At 48.5% G+C, this 18,654-nt stretch overlaps 1 pseudogene; it reads right to left on the bottom strand.

Annotated features, from left to right (window-relative positions):
- Nucleotides 1-3,758: 3,758 nt before the first annotated feature.
- Nucleotides 3,759-18,654, bottom strand: part of LOC142765439 (uncharacterized) — a 71,593-nt pseudogene continuing 56,697 nt past the window's right edge.

The raw sequence follows: 18,654 nt of genomic DNA, 5'->3' as shown, positions 1-18,654 counted from the left end.
TAGGTCACTTTACTGAAGACCCTACCGACGTTTTGCCATCAAAAACCAACTTACAGGGAAGTTTTTTAGGTGCAAAACATGACAAGCATGACAAGACTGTACGGCGAACACAAGCGACTGACCCTAACATGAAAATCATGACAATTGTGTCATGTAACAACATGAATACTTGCCACACTTATGATGGACTCCTGGCCGTTTCACTAGCTTCACATAAATCAAATTTAGTATTACGAGACGTGAATGGATGACGAAGGCATGTTACCGATGCACATATCATAATCATGTGATACATGTCATGTAAAAGCATCATTACATACCACACTCATGATGCGCTTGCGGCCGTTTCGCTAGCTTCATATATACCAAATTTGACATTATGGAACGTGAATGGATGACGAAGGTGCGTAACTGATGCAAATATGATAACCATGCGATACATGTCATGTAAAAACATCACAACATGGCACGCACATGATGCGCTCGCGGCTGTTTCGCTGGCTTAATATACCAAATTTGGTGATTCGGGAGCCGAATGAATGACGAAGGTATGTGACTGGTGCAAACGTGATAAGCATGAGAGTGTGTCGTGTTACAACATGACTACATGCTACGCTTGTAATGCGCTCGCGACCGTTTACCTAGCTTCGCATGCACCAAATTTTGTAAGACGTGACGTGAACAGACGACATAGTTACGTGACATGTCCAAACATGATAATCATGATGTGCGTGAATGTAACATGACTACATGCCACACTCAAGGCACTAATGCACTTCGACGTGACACAGCGCGCGTGTGCGCCAGCGTTTGTTTCGTCGCGTCACGCCAGCGATGCCATGCCAGGCGTCGATCTGCATGACATATACTCGCAGGCGCACGCCGTGCTGTGTTGCTTTGACGCATGTACGTTTTAATGCGCACAGCGTCCCTCCGTCACGAAAAGGACCATCACGGTACTGTCTCGGTAACGTCGTCAGTCCGAAATGCAGCATGCCTCATCTCGCGCCGGTTGCCGCAGTGCTCGCATTTTGCTAAGGTAGCGTCGCTGTGCCCAGCACTCGCGCACGTCAACGTTTTGTGGGAGTATATTGGCCCTTCACGATGCATTCGCTGCCGTTTCGCTAGCATCACACACACCAAATATGGTATTACAGGACGTGAATGGACTGGGAAGGCGCGTGACTGGTGCAAACATGATAATCATGAGACGCCTGTCATGTAACTACATGACTACATGCTACGATCATGATGCGCTGGCTACCGTTTTGCTAGCTCCACATATTCGCAAGTTTCGAAGACTGTCACGCCACTCCGCGGCCGCCAGCGTATTTTTAGGGGGAAGCTTCTTATAGCGGCACCCGTTCGTCTCTCGTAGATGTAGTAGTAGTAGTGTGTAACCAGTCTTACATTTTGACCTCCATGGTGGTGCCGGTGAGAGATTTCTTCTGTGCGTTAATGAACAATAAAAAAATCGCAGCTTGCACGTTAACTAAAGCCGAATTCTCATGTCTCTCATTACCTCATAGCAGCCATTGGCATGTACATTGAGCACCATCTGACAAGAAAGGGTTGCTACGTTATACTCGCTGGGCGTAACCTCCTGAGTTTTAGAAAGGTTTAGCGAGCGTCGGGCCGCAGTGCCATGAGTGAACTAGTATATACCATGAACTCGAGGTGGTTAAAGGTGGGAAGTAGATACGAAGCGCAAGCCGTAAGAAAGTGTGCGTGTGCCACCTCTCGTTTAGTCCTTGGAATGTCCGCTGGATGGCGGTACTTCTATATGATGAATATATGATGAAAAGAAGCGATATGGTGGTACTTCGAGTGTTGAATAGATGGACGAACGGACACACAGACAGATGCATGGATGGACGCAGGGACGGACGCACGCACGGACGGGTGGATAGACGCATGGACGGTCACACAGACAGACGCATGGACGGACGGAAGCAAGAACGAATGGACGGACGAATGATTCGCCCCACTCTCCTACATTCACTCCGTGGATATGCTGCCAATTTTTTTCAAAGGGTATTGGAGTAGCGCTGGGGCAGTGGCGTTCACAGAATGTGCATGTACGTCTTGGCTGGCGTTGGGCTTTCACTACAGCGTTTCTGTTGTAGCTAGTGGATGCACAAAGGATACTGCAGTCGTTGCACAGTCTTCGTTTGCGAAAATGGTGCGTTTTTCAGACACAGCGAAGTAACAACTGAGACGCCTATTGGTGTTTATCTATGACTGTGAGCACGTTTCGTGCCTCATTTTGCGTGAGAAACGCGGGGCACGTTTTGATCTGCTTGCCATTTGGCACTGACCTTCCGATTTGTTGCTATCGCGTTCATTGCTTCACTTTTTCGGCAAAGCTGTGACGTTTTTGATAAATGTGTCAAAAATATTGGCTACAGACCATCACGCCACAACAATTGATGTGTTTGGAATTCAGGACCTCTTCGAAGCACCGTATCTGAGTTTCTGAAGCGTCTAAGTAGCGCATAATAAGTGACTGCAAAAAGGGTAAAGCCATCGCAAATCAAAAAAAAAATATAAACAGTGCAGACAGCATATGTGCTCAGCGATTCTGACCTTAAACGATACTCTCTGTGGGCGCCATATTCAACCACCCGGTACGCCCCCTATAGGCGATGAAACTTGCGAATACCGAATTTCGTATTGCGTGACGCTAATGGACGATGAAGGTAAATGATACGTCAGAACATAATAATCATGACATGCGTGTCATGTAAAACGTGACTATAGGGTATTTTCATAGTGCGCTCGCGGTTGTTTCGCAAGCGTGATAATACAAATTTTGGTGTTACGTAACGTCAACAGATGACGAAGGTATATGACTGGTGAAAACATGGTAATCCTGCCACGCATGTTATGTAAGAAGATGACAACATATCATGATCATGGTGGGCTCACGGCCATTGCACTAGCTCAGCGTATACTAAATTCGGTATTACCTGACGTGAATAGATGACGAAGGTAAATTACGCATCCAAACATGATAAGTATTGCGTGGAAGTCATGCGAGGCCGAAATTACCTCCCTGTCGTAATGTTGTGCTGATTTTAAAGTGTCATATCAACGTTCCTCAATCGTGCTTCGCATATTATTGATTCTCACTGTACGTGCGACCTGCCACATTTTTTATCGTAATATCTCGAAATAAATATAACTAGACGGACAACTGCACACGCGCTTTGGGCCTCATGTTACATTCCTTTTATGCAAGTATAATGAAGCTTACTGATATCAGAATTATTAGTTATTTATCTACATACTAACTGACGCCAGTTACAGAAACTCGCACGAAATAACACACTGCCTTTTTCTAACTAATATAATACTGAGTATCTTGCAGTGATGCCATGCGAATTCAACGGATGTTCTCAGAATCCGTCTACGGCATTCATAGAAGGGTGTTCAGCTCCACAAACACCAGCTATTTGGTGGGCTGCCAGTGGTGGTGGTCACCAAGCAAAAAACAATGTCACCAGATGCTAGTTCTAGAAAAGCAGTTGAGTCATAAAATAGAGACTGGTACAAATTAGCGCCGCGAGAAGAAATCCCGAGAGTGCCCATGTAAAAGTGTGAGCCAACGCCATTGTATTGCCCAAAATTTTCTCAGCAAAATTTTCTTTGAAGGCTGCCCGGCAGTTCTCGAGCGCATTATGGTTACTTCCACGCCACTATAGGTGTCAGGAACAAGTCAATACGTTCGGACACTGTATTTCAGGTTTGAGGCACCCTCACAGGAAGACACCTGCAATGGGAAGTGAGCTTTCGCTGCCTACCCGTGTGAGCAACCACACTTCAGTGGTACTGGAAGAAACTTTGCACATTTTGAGTCGTTTGTTCACGTTTCACTTTTTGTCTTGCATGACATTCTATGTTACGAATGGTATAGGTTTATGGTTTTCCTGTATGTTCAGTTATGTCACGTTCCTTTGTAGACAAAAAAAGTATTTCAACAAAATCTGTCCCTTCTTTTAAGTTAAAAATCGCATCGTGTTAAAAAGGCGCTGTTAACGTGAACAATGCTTGTCTCATATTGAACGATTGTGTTTTAAAGGGTCCGTAAACACATCCGATAGCTTTTAAAGCATTTCAATTAAACGTGTGAATCGGGTGCATAATGCCATCGCGATCAACAATTCTGCATATGGCACAATCGTTGACTGACTGACTGTGACTGACAGCTGTCGCAATTGTCGTTGTCGATGTAGTCGCAAAATTCGAAGCATTGACCAAGTACTCAGAATGTTAGGTTCAAAAGCTGTTTGTTGATCAATCTGACGCGTGCCGACGTATGTTTCTTCCTGGACAAATGTATCAAAAAGGAGCATCAGGGCCATCGGGTGAATTTTCTTGTCGTATTTCTTGAGTGGAGGACCCGCCCGCCACTTGTAGCGCCACATGCGGTGGTTGAAGACCTCATCATCTGGAAACACTTCGTTGTTTGAGAGCGAAATGACGGGTGTCCTTGAAGTGGTCTGACCAGTAGTGTACTTGACAGCCACCGAGTCTACGTCACCAGCAAAAATTTTTTTGACTCTATCAAAAGCAGATGACTCACAGTTTGGCTCGTTCCACACCAGAATACGACGGCCCACGGTGTCGTGTAGTGGTAAGCTAGAGTAGCGGTTAAAGTTACGAATGGTACCACGGTTAATGTGAAATGAAAGAACAGGATCAAAAAAGTTTTTGCCTGCTCTCGGAGGGGACGAAATTTCTTTCCATGCATTTTTTTCTTGAGGACCGCCTTCTCAACCAGGCTGTACACAGCGTTTACAAAGGCCGACACTTCTTCGTGGATGCAGTGAAACTGAAAGTTTAAAAGTTCCGTCATGGCATGAAACGACGCGGGTACATCCATGTAAAAGGTAGCGAGATCGCCATGTGGGGCGTCAAAGAGTAGCTGCGGGTTTTCGGTATATTTCAATGAAGTCGAGGGTGGAGTGCGAACACATCTCATGATTAAACACTTGGATGGCTCGGTCAAGGCGCTTGTCATCCAGGCGACTAAACCGAAAGACCGGGTCCACCAGCCACTTGAGGGTGCGCACAATGTTTTCAACGGCGATGTGGGGCTTTCGCGTAGCCATTCGTAGATAGATTTTTCCGACGCTCCTTTTGCACGTTTTCGGCACTTTGTACCCTTTCTTGCGCAGCGTCTTTGTCAGCGTCTCCACCACTCGTCTCACCCCCATGGGCGTCGTCACATGCAAATGAATGCGGACGTTTCGTGTGCAGTATTTCCAAAACTCGGCCGGGCTCGTGCCCAGTCCCTGGAATTGTCCCAAAACTTCATCTCCAATGTATCGACCCCAATCGCTTCCTCCCACTTTGAGGTATTCCAATAGTCCGGGCTCACTATTGAGATACTGCACGAGATGGTAGAGATCCGATGTGCTGGCTTTTGTAGACCAAATTGACAAGCGGCTTCGTCGTCTAACGAAGCCAGCGAAGATAACACATCGGCATGTGCCGTTGCTCCAGCTGGAGTCGTGTAGGACGTGGACGTGTGGTAGAGTGGGTCCTCGTTTGTGCAGTGTGACGGCTGCGATTCCGTACTGGGTTGGTCCTTGTTCAAATCCTCTGACAATGTCATTACAAATTGTCTCAGCTTCTCTGTCGTCTCGAGAGGAAAACACATGATGCACAAGCTTTCTTCGTTTTGGAACTGAGTGTAACTGCAATGCCCAGCGTGGAAAAGATTGTAAACTTTTTCCATCTCCTCTAGCTCCTGGTTCGGGCATGTTTGAATTTGATACTCCTTCTACGCCTCAATCAGGCTGCAAGTGTCGCCATGGTTTTATTAATGTCGCAGGCATGGTTCTCGTGGCTGGAACCAATAAACTCTATAGTTTGTCTCTGGGAATATAGACGGCGTCACCAAAAAGCACTTCCAAATGGTAATATAGCGGTACATTGTCTTTTTGCTCATCATGCTGACGTTTACGTGGTTCTGCCATGGTCTCTATTCAAAGAGCAAAAACAACAGTTCAGACTATAGTATAATTAGGTAAAAAAAAAGGGTCTTACCGGAGGTGTCTTTAGTGTCCTGTTATGCCTGTGAGTCCGCAGCGAATGTCCAAGTCTCGGAAAAAGGAAAATCTGTGTCAAGGCCAGCACGCGAGCCTGCCTGACGCGATGAACAACTCAACGGCGTCAACACGCGACGGCGCCTTTCTGTCGCGCAGGTGCCGTGAGTCTCCTCAGCAAGTGAGCCCGTCGAGCAAGCAATCGGCGCCTTCCTGTCTGGCAGGTCTGACGCAATGCCTGGCGACGTCACTCCTCCTTGGGTGCAGCCACCTGCAGCGCAGCCTCTCCAGATTTGATGAGAAAGAATGACGCGGCCCAGCGGCGACCCTGTTAGAAGAGTCTGACCTCGTAACCAGCGGCGCTTCTGGTTGAGCATTTTGTTCTTGAAAGAGTCCACCCGGTGCATATAAAAGAAGCCCTGCGGCGCGTCGCGAGCAGCAGACTTTTTGGAGAGCGGACATGTGTCGCAGTTGAGCTGTGTGTCAGAGTTGAGCTATGTGTTAGCACTCCTATGTGAGAGCAGACATGTGTGTCGCAGTTGAGCTATGTGATAAAGAGTTGAGCTGTGTGGTGGAGAATCGAGCTATGTGATAGAGAGTTGAGCTGTGTGGTAGAGAAGAGAGCTGTGTGATAGAGTTGAGCTGTGTGGTAGAGAAGAGAGCTATGTGATAGAGACTTGAGCTGTGTGGTAGAGCAGAGAGCTATGTGATAGAGAGTTAAGTTGTGTGGTAGAGAAGAGAGCTGTGTAATAGAGAGTTGAGCTGTGTGTCAGAGTTGAGCTATGTGTTAGCAGATCTGTTGGAAAGCAGACATGTGTGTCGCAGCAGTCCTATGTGAGAGCAGACATGTGTGTCGCAGTTGAGCTGTGTGTCAGAGAGGAGAGCTATATGATAGAGAGTTGAGCTGTGTGTCAGAGAAGAGAGCTATGTGATAGAAAGTTGAGCTATGTGTTAGCAGACCAATTAGAGAGCAGACCTATGTGTAAGAGAGGAAAGCTCGACTCTTCGAGTCTCTGTCAGCCCCAGTGCCGAATCGGTAACGCCTCCATATATATGCTGTACATAAACCTTGCTTAACTCACCGTCGTCTCATCCTCTCGTCTATCAGCTCTGCGCAGAAGCAGTCGCGAGCTAAGTAACCTCCGCTACCAAACGGCTGGTGACCTTCCCGGTGGAGTTCAAAGCAGTGGCGCCTTCGGGACCGCGTTGGCGTCGCCATCTTTCGAAACAGTGGTTGCAGCGGTGAGATTCGTAGCGCCCTTCGTAACGTCGTCGGAGGCGCGCTTCGCAACAGTGGTGGCAGCGGTGGGATCGGCCGGCATCAGCGACATCGATGCGGTGAGTGCCTGATGTTTTCCCCTCAGTTCACCAGACTACTCTAGCTCAGGTTGTAGTAGTTTAGAGAAGGGCTGTGTGAAGCATTGAAGTGAGCTTTGATCCTTTCAAGCAAAGTCGAAGTGCTTTGAAACAAAAGTTAATGCGGAGGGCGTAAACACGGGAGTGTAAAAAATTGCTTGCGCGTCTTGCTAGTTGACTTATAGTGGGTACGGTAAGTAAATTGTTAACAGTGGCAAACAGCAAGAGGCTAGTGTGAACGATGGAGAACATTAAAGCGGAGGAACTAATCGAACTTTGTGAGGAACTCGGCATTACTTTGGGCCGTGCGAAACGAAAGCAAGCGATCCTTGAGATCATGAAAGACGAGGAAATGTCGGCTGAGGAAGTCGATGAGGCCTGGGTGGATATCAAAGCACGCCGCGAGGAGGCTGAAAGGCGAGAAGCTCGCGAACGTGAACAAGCTGAAAGGCGAGAAGCTCGCAAACGTGAAGAAGCTGAAAGGCGAGAAGTTCGTGAAGAAGCTGAAAGGCGAGAACGCCGCGAGGAAGCCGAGAGACAGGAGCGCCTCGAGTTGAAACGAATAGAATTGGCAATACTACAGTGTTCTCAGGCGCCTAGCGTAGCTTCTCCAACAGTTCAGGTCAGCGGTTATAGAATTCGGGACCAACTGCCACCGTTCGTAGTAGGCGAGGACATGGTGAAGTATCTCGTCAAGTTTGAACACGTCTGTGAGCGAAACGCTTTGGAGCGGTCTCTTTGGGCGCGGAACCTGTTAGCTCTTCTTCCCGGCGAAGTGTCCGACGCGATAACTTGCTTGTCGAGGGAAGCGTATGAGAGCTATGACGAGGTTAAGGAAGTGCTCTTGAGACGTTATGAGTTGTCACCCGAGGCTTCCAGGCAAAGGTTCCGGTATGCTAAAAAGGGGAATGAGTCACACGTTGACTTCGCGTTTCGTCTTAAAGCCGATTTAATTGAATGGCTCAAGGGCGAAGGTGTTTATGACGACCGTGATAAAGTGGTGGAATGCGTTGCACTGGAGCAATTCTACCACTGCATCGAGGAGGATGTCAAACTTTGGCTGCAAGACAAACTTGGTGAAGTACAGCTAAACAAGGCCGCAGAGTTAGCTGAGGAGTATTATACTCGCCGAAAGTTGCATAGCAGGGCAGTGCGCGTTGAAAAGGATGAAAGGAAAGAGGGCTTTTCAAGGAAACCTGATCAACGGAAACCCGCTCCGCACCGTAATTTCAGGAAGGACCCGTCTCTTACGAAGAACACTGTAGGGGAAGGGCAAACGGAAGCGGAGAAATTGAGTGATGTTTCTAAACAACGCACTGATACCACACGGGCGTTTCAATCACGGAAGCCGCTAATCTGCTACAACTGCAAAAAGGAAGGGCACATCGCGATAAACTGTAAGCAAAAGTTTGCTTTTGCGACAATCCGAGAATTGGAAAAGAACATGCGGTTGTTGGAGCCGTATATCCAAGAAATTAGCGTGAATGGGCAAACGTGTCGAGCACTTCGTGACTCAGCGGCAACCATGGATGTTGTCCATCCTTCATTGGTGTCTCTGGATGACTTTACAGGAGAATGCGCGTGGATCAGGCAAGTCGCCGAGGAGCAGAGTGCTTGCTTACCAATAGCCACGGTTGTCATTGATGGCCCGTTCGGTAAGCTTCGCACCGAAGCGGCTGTGTCTGCCGCACTTCCCGATCGTTTTCCTTATCTATTCTCTAACAAATCAGAGCAGCTTCTCAAAGAGCAGGGTAAATCGTTCTTCCCCAACTTAGCGTACATGGCCCTCACGCGATCGCAAGCGCGGGAGCTTTCGCAGGAGCTTGATCTTGTTCAATGTGGTGAACCATCAAATGACCTTGGCGGTGAGTCGACGGAACCTCAGAGAGGAAATTCTCCGTGTGAGTCATGTGAGCAGTCACTCGAGCGGCCCGTCGCCAAAGCGACTGGCGCGGTTTCCGTAGCAGGGGGAGACGACATGGCGCCATTGAGTCGGAGCGAGAGGGGTGCAACGCTCTTGTCTGTAGTTGGAGTAAGCTGTTGAGGGTTGATCGAGAAACGCTCATTCGAGAGCAGCGTGAGGACCTCTCGATCGAAGCGCTAGTGGAAAGCCACCTGAAAGCTGCACAAGTGTTGTCGAAGGAGTACTATGACAAATCGGTGAAGAAGCGCGCTCTTGAAGTCAGGTAATGCTGCTGCAGACGTCCACAAGGAATAAGCTTGAGGTTCATTGGGAAGGGCCCGCCAAAGTATTATCGAAGCTTTTTGATACCAATTGTGAAGTTAAATTAGGAAGGTGGCTGAACAAAATTTACCACAGTAACTTGATGAAACCGTACGTTCAACATCAAGCGGTCGTAAATCTGCTGTTGAATGCTTCAGAGGAAGAGGGAGCAGAAATTTTGAGTTCTAGTGATGCAATCGAAAGGGGATCGGAGGTAATCTTGGAGCAGTTGAACCTAGAGCCTAGGTTAAGTGAAGTCCAGAAGGAGGACCTGAGAATATTTTGTTTCCGAGATTCAAGACGTGTTTTCGGACCGTCCCGGAAACACGACGCTGATCGGGCACGATATCGAGCTAACTTGTGACGAGCCAATCCGTAGCAAACCGTATCGTTGTTCCCCGGTGCAACGTCGCAAGCATGAGCAGCTGTTGGTACCGCATAGGTATCGTCGCCTAAAAGTGGCAGGTTATTGAGATGGAGCATGATGCTCCACCAGCACAACTTCGACGTTCACTACAAAAAAGGAAAGCTAAACGCTAATGCAGACGCATTGAGCCGTGTGTTTAGTTAGTTCGTACCTTCTCCACCTTTCGGATTCTCGCTGGCGATTCGGGGCAAAATTTTAACCTCATCACGACCTTTGCTGAGCGCTCTCGTCCAGAGTGAGCTCAAGGAGCCAACTTTATGTTCTATTCTATTTCGCTAAGTTATTTTGCGTGTACAAGTTTGAGTTGCCATTTTAATAGTCTTGTGTCCCACATGTGCCTTTTGATGTAGAGGGAACGAAATTCCGATAGACACGTAGCTAGGTGTATGTTGTACTATACTTTGTCTGGTGTTCTGTCGGGTGACCGAGGGCACTTCCTTGTGTCGTGTGTTGTCTGTTGTCGAACCGTTCTTTACAAGTTGCAGAACCATCGACAAGTGCTGAAACCAAGGATCGTCAGAAAAAACGAGCGATATTGGTCGACAAGTTGTGGCGACAAGCCAGTGGAGCTGGGATCCGTCCTCAAGAATGGGATGTGTTCCCGGAACAGAGTCTGGAGCTGCATTCTCCCCATTGCCCTGGAGGCGAACCTGGAGGGACCTGGCGAACGAGCGTGCCTGACATCCGAGCAACGTGGAAGCAGCTCGTCTTTGCGGCGCATTGTCTGGCGGCGGGAAGCTGTTATGCCTGCGAGTCCGCAGCGAACGTCCATGCCTCGGAAAAAGGAAATCGGTGTCAAGGCCAGCCCGCGCGCCCACCTGACGCGATCACATCAACGGCGTAAACACGCGACAGCGCCTTTCTGTCGCCCACGTGCAGTGAGTCACCTCGGCAAGCGAGCCGTCGAGCAAGCAACCAGCGTCTTCCTGTCGGGCGGCTGACGCAATGCCTAGCGACGTCACTCGTCCTTGGGTGCAGCCACCTGAAGCGCAGCCTCTCCAGATTCGATGAGAAAGAATGACGCGGCCCAGCGGCGACCCCATTGGAGGAGTCTGACCTCATGACCAGCGGCGCTTCTGGTTGGACATTTGGATTGGACCAGGTGTACATAAAAGAAGCCCTGTGGCGCGTCGCGAGCAGCAGACCTGTTGGAGAGCAGACATATGTGTCGCAGTTGAGCTATGTGTTGGAGAGCAGACATGTGTGTTGCAGTTGAGCTATGTGTTAGCAGTCCTATGTGAGAGCAGACATGTGTATCGCAGTTGAGCTGTGTGTCAAAGAAGAGAGCTGTGTGATAGAGAGTCCAGCTATGTGTTAGCAGACCCATTCGAAAATAGAGCTATGTGTTAGAGAGAAGAGCTCGGCTCCTCGCGTCTCTGTCGGCCCCAGTGCCGAATTTGTAACGCCTCTATATATATGCTGTACATAAACCTTGTTTAACTCAACGTCATCTCGTCCGCTCGTCTATCAGCTCTGCGCAGAAGCAGTCGCGAGCTGAGAAACCTACGCTACCAAACGGCCGGTGACCTTCCCAGCGCAGTTCGAAGCAGTGGCGCCTTCGGGACCGTGTTGGCGTCGCCGTCTTTCGAAACAGTGGTTGCAGCGGTGAGATTCGTAGCGCACTTTGTAACGTCGTCGGCGGCGCGCGTCGCAACAGTGTTAGCAGTCCTATGTGAGAGCAGACATGTGTGTCGCAGTTGAGCTGTGTGTCAGAGAAGAGAGCTATGTGATAGAGAGTTGAGCTGTGTGTCAGAGAAGAGAGCTATGTGAAAGAGAGTTGAGCTATGTGTTAGCAGACCCATTTGAGAGCAGACCTATGTGTTAGAGAGGAGAGCTCGGCTCTTCGAGTCTCTGTCGGCCCCAGTGCCGAATTTGTAACGCCTCTGCATATATGCTGTACATAAACCTTGTTTAACTCACCGTCGTCTCGTCCGCTCGACTATCAGCTCTGTGCAGAAGCAGTCGCGAGCTGAGAAACCTACTCTACCAAACGGCTGGTGACCTTCCCGGCGGAGTTCGAAGCAGTGGCGCCTTCGGGACCGTGTTGGCGTCGCCGTCTTTCGCAACAGTGGTGGCAACGGTGGGATTTCGAAGCTTCCTTCGTAACGTCGTCGGAGGTGCGCTTTGCAACAGTGTTTGGCAGCTGCGGGATCGGCCGGCGTCAGCGACATCGATGCGGTGAGTGGCTGATGTTTTCCCCTCAGTTCACCAGACTACTCTAGCTCAGGTTGTAGTAGTTTAGAGAAGGGCTGTGTGAAGCTTTGAAGTGAGCTTTGATCGTTTCAAGCAAAGTGGAAGTGCTTTAAAACCAAAGTTAATGCGGATGGGGTAAACACGGGAGTGTGAAAAATTGCTTGCGCGTCTTGCTAGTTGACTTACAGTGGATACGGCAAGTAAACTTTTAACAAGGGCAAACAGCAAGAGGCAAGTGTGAACGATGCAGAACCTTAAAGTGAAGGAACTCATCGAAATTTGTGAGGAACTCGGCATTACTTTGGGCCGTGCGAAACGAAAGCAAGCGATCCTTGAGATCATGAAGGATGAGGGAGTGTCGGCTGAGGAAGTCGATGAGGCTTTGGCGAATATCAAAGCACGCCGAGAGGAAGCTGAAAGGCGTGAACGCCGTGAGGAGGCTGAGAGACAGGAGCGCCTCGAGTTGAAACGAATAGAATTGGCAATCCTACAGTGTTCGCAGGCGCCTAGCGTAGCTTCTCCGACGATTCAGGTCAGCGATTATAGAATTCGGGACCAATTGCCACCGTTCGTAGTAGGCGAGGACATGGCCCTCACGCGATCGCAAGCGCGGAAGTTTTCGCGGGAGCTTGATCTTGTTCATTGCGGTGAACTCCCAAGTGACCTTGTCGGCGGGTCGACGGAACCTCAGAGATGAAATTTTCCGCGTGAGTCATGTGAGCAGTTACTCGAGCGGCCCGTCGCCGAAGCGACCGGCGTGGCTTCCGTAGCAGGGGGAGAGGACATGGCGCCATTGAGTCAGAGCGAAAGGGCGGCAACGCTCTCGCCTGTAGCGGAGAGTTGGAGTGAGCTGTCGAGAGTTGATCGAGAAACGCTCATTCCAGAGCAGCGTGAGGACCTTTCGATAAAAGCGCTGATGGAAAGCGTAAACTTGGGAAAAAAGAAAAAGAATGTTTCTTTTTTTGAGATAGCAGGGCTTTCGTATAAGAGCTACACAAATGCGCAAGGTCGCAAGTATGAGCAGCTCTTGGTGCCAGAAAAGTATCGTCGCCAACTATTAGAACTGGCGCATGAAAACGCATGGGCAGGGCATCTCAGCATAAAAAAGACCAAGGCTAGAGTTTCCCTTGATTTTTATTGGCCGAATTGCTGGAAGGATATCGAACACTTTGTATGCTCATGCGACACTTGTCATAGAGCGGGGAAATCCGCGGGCAAGTGGAAGGCCCCCATGAAGCTTTCTGATACGAATTTGAAGTGAAATTAAGAAGGTGGCCGAACAAAAATTACCCCAGTAAATTGATGAAACCATACTTTCAACGTCAAGCGGTCGTAAATCTGTTGTTGAATGTTTCAGAGGAAAAGGAAGCAGAAATTTTGAGTTCTAGTGATGTAATCAAAAGGGGATCGGATGTAATCTTGGATCAGTTGAACCTAGAGCCCAGGTTAAGTGAAGTCCAGAAGGAAGACCTGCGAAGGAATGTTTCTTTTTATGAAAAATCCGGACTTCCCTGTTGTAGTTACACAGATGTGCAACGTCGCAAGTACGAGCAGCTCTTAGTACCGCATAGGTATCGTCGCCTAAAAGTGGCCGGTTACTGAGTGGGAGCATGATACTCCAACAGCACAACTTTGACGTTCGCTAAAGAAAAGGGGGGGGGGATGGCCAAACACTAATGCAGATGCATTGAGCCGTGCGTGTTAGTACCTTCTCCACCTTTCGGTTTCTCGCTGGCGATTCGGGGCAAAATTTTGACCTCATCACGACCTGAGCTGAGTGCTCTCGTCCAGAGTGAGCTCAAGGAGCCAACTTTATGTTGTATTCTGATTCGTTACGTTGTTGTACGTCTAAAGAAAATTGAGTTCTCATTTTAAGAGTCTTGTGTCCCACATGTGCCTCTTTATGTAGAGGGAACGAAATTCCGATAGACACGTAGCTAGGTATATGTTGTACTATACGTTGTCTGGTGTTCTGTCGGGTGACCGAGGGCGCTTGCTTGTGTCGTGTGTAGTCTGTTGTCGATCCGTTCTTGGCAAGTTGCCGAACCATCGACAAGTGCTGAAAGCAAGGATCGTCAGAAGAGATGAGCGAAGCTGGTCGACTAGTTGTGGTGACAAGCCAGTGGAGCTGGGATCCGTCCTCAAGAATGGGATGTGTTCCCGGAACAGAGTCTGGAGCTGCATTCTCCCCATGGCTCTGGAGGCGAACCTGGAGGAACCTGGCGAACGAGCGCACCTGACATCCGAGCCCCGTGGAAGCAGCTCGTCTTTCCAGCGCATTGTGTGGCGGCGGGGGTGCTGTTATGCCTGTGAGTCCACAGGGAACGTCCATGCCTCGAAAAAAGGAAAATCTGTGTCAAGGCCAGCACGCGAGCCCGCCTGACGCGATGAACAACTCAACGGCATCAACACGCGACGGCGCCTTTCTGTCGCGCAGGTGCAGTGAGTCTCCTCAGCAAGCGAGTCCGTCGAGCAAGCAATCGGCGCCTTCCTGTCTGGCGGGTCTGACGCAACGCCTGGCGACGTCACTCGTCCTTGGGTGCAGCCACCTGCAGCGCAGCCTCTCCAGATTCGATGAGAAAGAATGACGCGGCCCAGCGGCGACCCCATTAGAGGAGTCTGACCTCGTGACCAGCGGCGCTTCTGGTTGGGCATTTTGTTATTCAAAGAATCCACCCGGTGCATATAAAAGAAGCTCTGCGGCGCGTCGCGAGCAGCAGACGTTTTGGAGAGCAGACATGTGTGTCGCAGTTGAGCTGTGTGTCAGAGTTGAGCTATGTGTTAGTAGTCCTATGCGAGAGCAGACATGTGTGTCGCAGTTGAGCTATGTGATAAAGCGTTGAGCTGTGTGGTAGAAAGCAAGCTATGTGATAGAGAGTTGAGCTGTCTGGTAGAGAAGAGAGCTATGTGATAGAGAGTTTAGCTGTGTGGTAGAGAAGAGAGCTATGTGATAGAGAGTTGAGCTGTGTGGTAGAGAAGACAGCTTTGTGATAGAGAGTTGAGCTGTGTGGTAGAGAAGAGAGCTATGTGATAGAGAGTTGAGCTGTGTGTCAGAGTTGAGCTATGTGTTAGCAGACCTGTTGGAGAGCAGACATGTGTGTCGCAGCAGTCCTATGTGAGAGCAGACATGCGTGTCGCAGTTGAGCTGTGTGTTAGAGAAGAGAGCTATGTGATAGAGAGTTGAGCTGTGTGTCAGAGAAGAGAGCTATGTGATAGAGAGTTGAGCTATGTGTTAGCATACCCATTTGAGAGCAGACCTATGTGTTAGAGAGGAGAACTCGGCTCTTCGAGTCTCTGTCGGCACCAGTGCCGAATTTGTAACGCCTCTGTATATATGCTGTACATAAACCTTGTTTAACTCACCGTCGTCCATCAGCTCTGCGCAGAAGCAGTCGCGAGCTGAGAAACCTACGCTACCAAACGGCTGGTGACCTTCCCGGCGGAGTTCGAAGCAGTGGCGCCTTCGGGACCGTGTTGGCGTCGCCGTCTTTCGCAACAGTGGTGGCAGCGGTGGTATTTAGAAGCGCCCTTCGTAACGTCGTCGGAGGCGCGCTTCGCAACAGTCCGCTTGAGGTCCTCCTGAGTGGACAGCCAGTTGGCGACTGCAATTTCTGAGCTATTAAAAATCCCTTTATATACCCTTCGTGGTGGTCTTGGAAACCTGTTATCATGGAAAAACCCTGCGAGCACTTGCAGGAGAGCCTTGAGCAACTACTAGTTAATATTCAATGCTCTTGCAAGACGACGCATTATTATGCAAAGCAGACGAGACGTTTTAGATACTATGAAAAAACCCGCGAGAGTTTGCAGGAGAGCCTTGAGCAACTACTAGTTAATATTCAATGATCTTGCGTGACGACGAATTATTATGCAAAGAAGACGAGACGTTTTAGTTACTATGAAAAAACCCCCGAGAGTTTGCAGGATAGGCTTGGGCAACTACTGGTTAATATTGAATGCTCTTGCGAGACGACGAACTATTATGCAAAGCACGCGAGCCGTTTCAGTTACTATGAAAAAAGCTGCGAGAGTTTGCAGCAGAGCCTGGAGCAACTACAAGTTAAGACACTATGCTCTTGCGAGACAACGAATTATTATGCAAAGCAGACGAAACGTTTTAGTTACTATAAAAAAACCCGCGAGAGTTTTCAGGAGAGCCTTGAGCAACTACTAGTTAAGACTCTATCTTTTGCGAGACGACGAATTATTATGCAAAGCAGGCGAGACGTTTTAGTTACAATGAAAAAACCCGTGAGAGTTTGCAGGAGAGCCTTGAGCAACTACTAGTTAAGACTCTATGCTCTTGCGAGACGACAAAATATTATGCAAAGCAGGCGAGACGTTTTAAATACTTAGAAAAAACACGCGAGAGTTTGCAGAAGAGCCTTGAGCAACTACTAGTTAGTATTCAATGCTCTTGCGAGACGAGGAATTATTATGCAAAGCAGACAAGACGTTTTAGTTACTATGAATAAACCCGCGAGAGTTTGCAGGAGAGCCTTGGGCAACTACTAGTCAAGACTCTATGCTCTTGCGAGACGAGGAATTATTATGCAAAGCAGACAAGACGTTTTAGTTATTATGAAAAACCCGCGAGAGTTTGTTGGAGAGCCTTGAGCAACTACTATTTAAGACTCTATGCTCTTGCGAGACGACGAATTATTATGCAGAGCAGACGACACTTGTTAGTTACTATGAAAAAAACCCGCGAGAGCTTGCGGAAGAGCCTTGTGCAACTACTAGTTAATATTCAATTCTCTTGCGAGACGATGAACCATTATGCAAATCAGACAAGGTGGTTTAGTTACATTGAAAAAAACCACGAAAGCTTGCAGTAGAGTCTACCTTGTGCAAAGCAAGGGCTCACTACATATGTTTTCTTGTATGTCATTGTCGTTGTAACTTCACTCAGAGAAAGTATATAAATATATATATATATATATATATATATATATATATATATATATATATATATATATATATATATTATATATTCCTTAGTCTTCGACGACAATGACAGCGACACTCCAGTAATAAAAAGTCAAACACAAAGCTTTCTTTCATCTTGCTTTGATTGTGAAAAAGGCACCGAGCATTAACTTCTTAATACCAGGGAATGCTGCTGCACTTCCGCCAATTTTGGAGCTCTGCCTTGTGTTCAGTCACCTTGGTCAACGTGCGAGCAAGGTTTACTGGACGCCCGTGACGTGGGAGGCTGTTGTAACTTGCTTTGATGTTTTGGTTGGTGTGACGCAAGTACGGCCCAATGGTTGACGGCAAAGTCACGCTGTCGGCTACTATGGTATCCACGTCAGAATGATTCACCAATTCTGTGTCAATTTGAAAAAAAAAGCGGCAATGTCTTGGAAAGTTTGGGTACTGCCGGGATTGTCCTTGTTCGACTTGCTTACCGTTAACACACCGAAACTCAAACTCGGCTGAATTTCGAAGTGTATCATCGGTTTTAAACCACGGGTAAAGTAAGTATTTTCCATAGGGGCCAAATATTTCACGTGGTACGTGTGCCTATTGTCGGGCCGAAGACGCATGGTGACGTTAAGATCTGGTTTTTGCTCGTACGACTCGTAGTTTGACAGGTTGCTAGTAGTGTAGGATACAACGTCCGTAGGCAGGCCTAGCTGCGTTCGAGTTAGCAACTCATTCTACGCGTTGTAAGTAGGACCCATTTTCAGCCGCGCGTCACCTCCAAACCGGTACTCCTAGTTGACTATGGTTGTGTCCACGTGGCCTTTGAAAGGAAACTGGTTAACAAACTTGGACAAGCGGGGACTAGCCTTGTCACTGTGAATAAAGTCGTAGGCAAAGTTGTGTCGCAGCACGCTCATGCACGCATGTAGACTATTTTCGTCGATGCCATTTTGCTCTTCGTTTCCCGGTGTGATTTTAAGACCCCAATAGCTCTTAGCCAGATCAGCGTGGTCCTTCTCTTGAAATGGAGTGTAAGACTGTGGTTTCATCGGGTTGTTTGTCTCGCCTTTCTTAACGTGGCACATGTTTGTATCCAAGGAGTGGTTCAGTCCGATGGAGCTAAGACCATAAACTAGCATGTCAGAGTTGACACGTTGCACAACCGCAGAGCCAGTCTTCCAGGGAGTGCGTAGACCATGAGGAGTAACCCAGATAGTGCAACTCACAGCTCTTGTTTGAGACGGTAAGTTAAGGTAGGTGTCGTGAGAAATGTAAAGATACGGCCGGTCCACTTGCAAGCGTGAGAGGCTAGTTAGAACTCCTGGAAACGTGTTCTCAGTGTCATACACTAAATTCTTCTTCAGCATAGCATAGGCCCATGTGGTGAGTATTTTGCTGTCACGGAACACTGTGAGCACTCCATGGTCGTGAGGTACGCGCAAAATCTGCTGAACGAGTTCTGCGGAATTTCC

This window comes from Rhipicephalus microplus, chromosome 1, assembly GCF_043290135.1.
Source record: "Rhipicephalus microplus isolate Deutch F79 chromosome 1, USDA_Rmic, whole genome shotgun sequence".
NCBI classification, from domain to species: Eukaryota; Metazoa; Arthropoda; class Arachnida; order Ixodida; family Ixodidae; genus Rhipicephalus; species Rhipicephalus microplus.
This window is presented reverse-complemented; position numbering and strand designations above follow the sequence as displayed.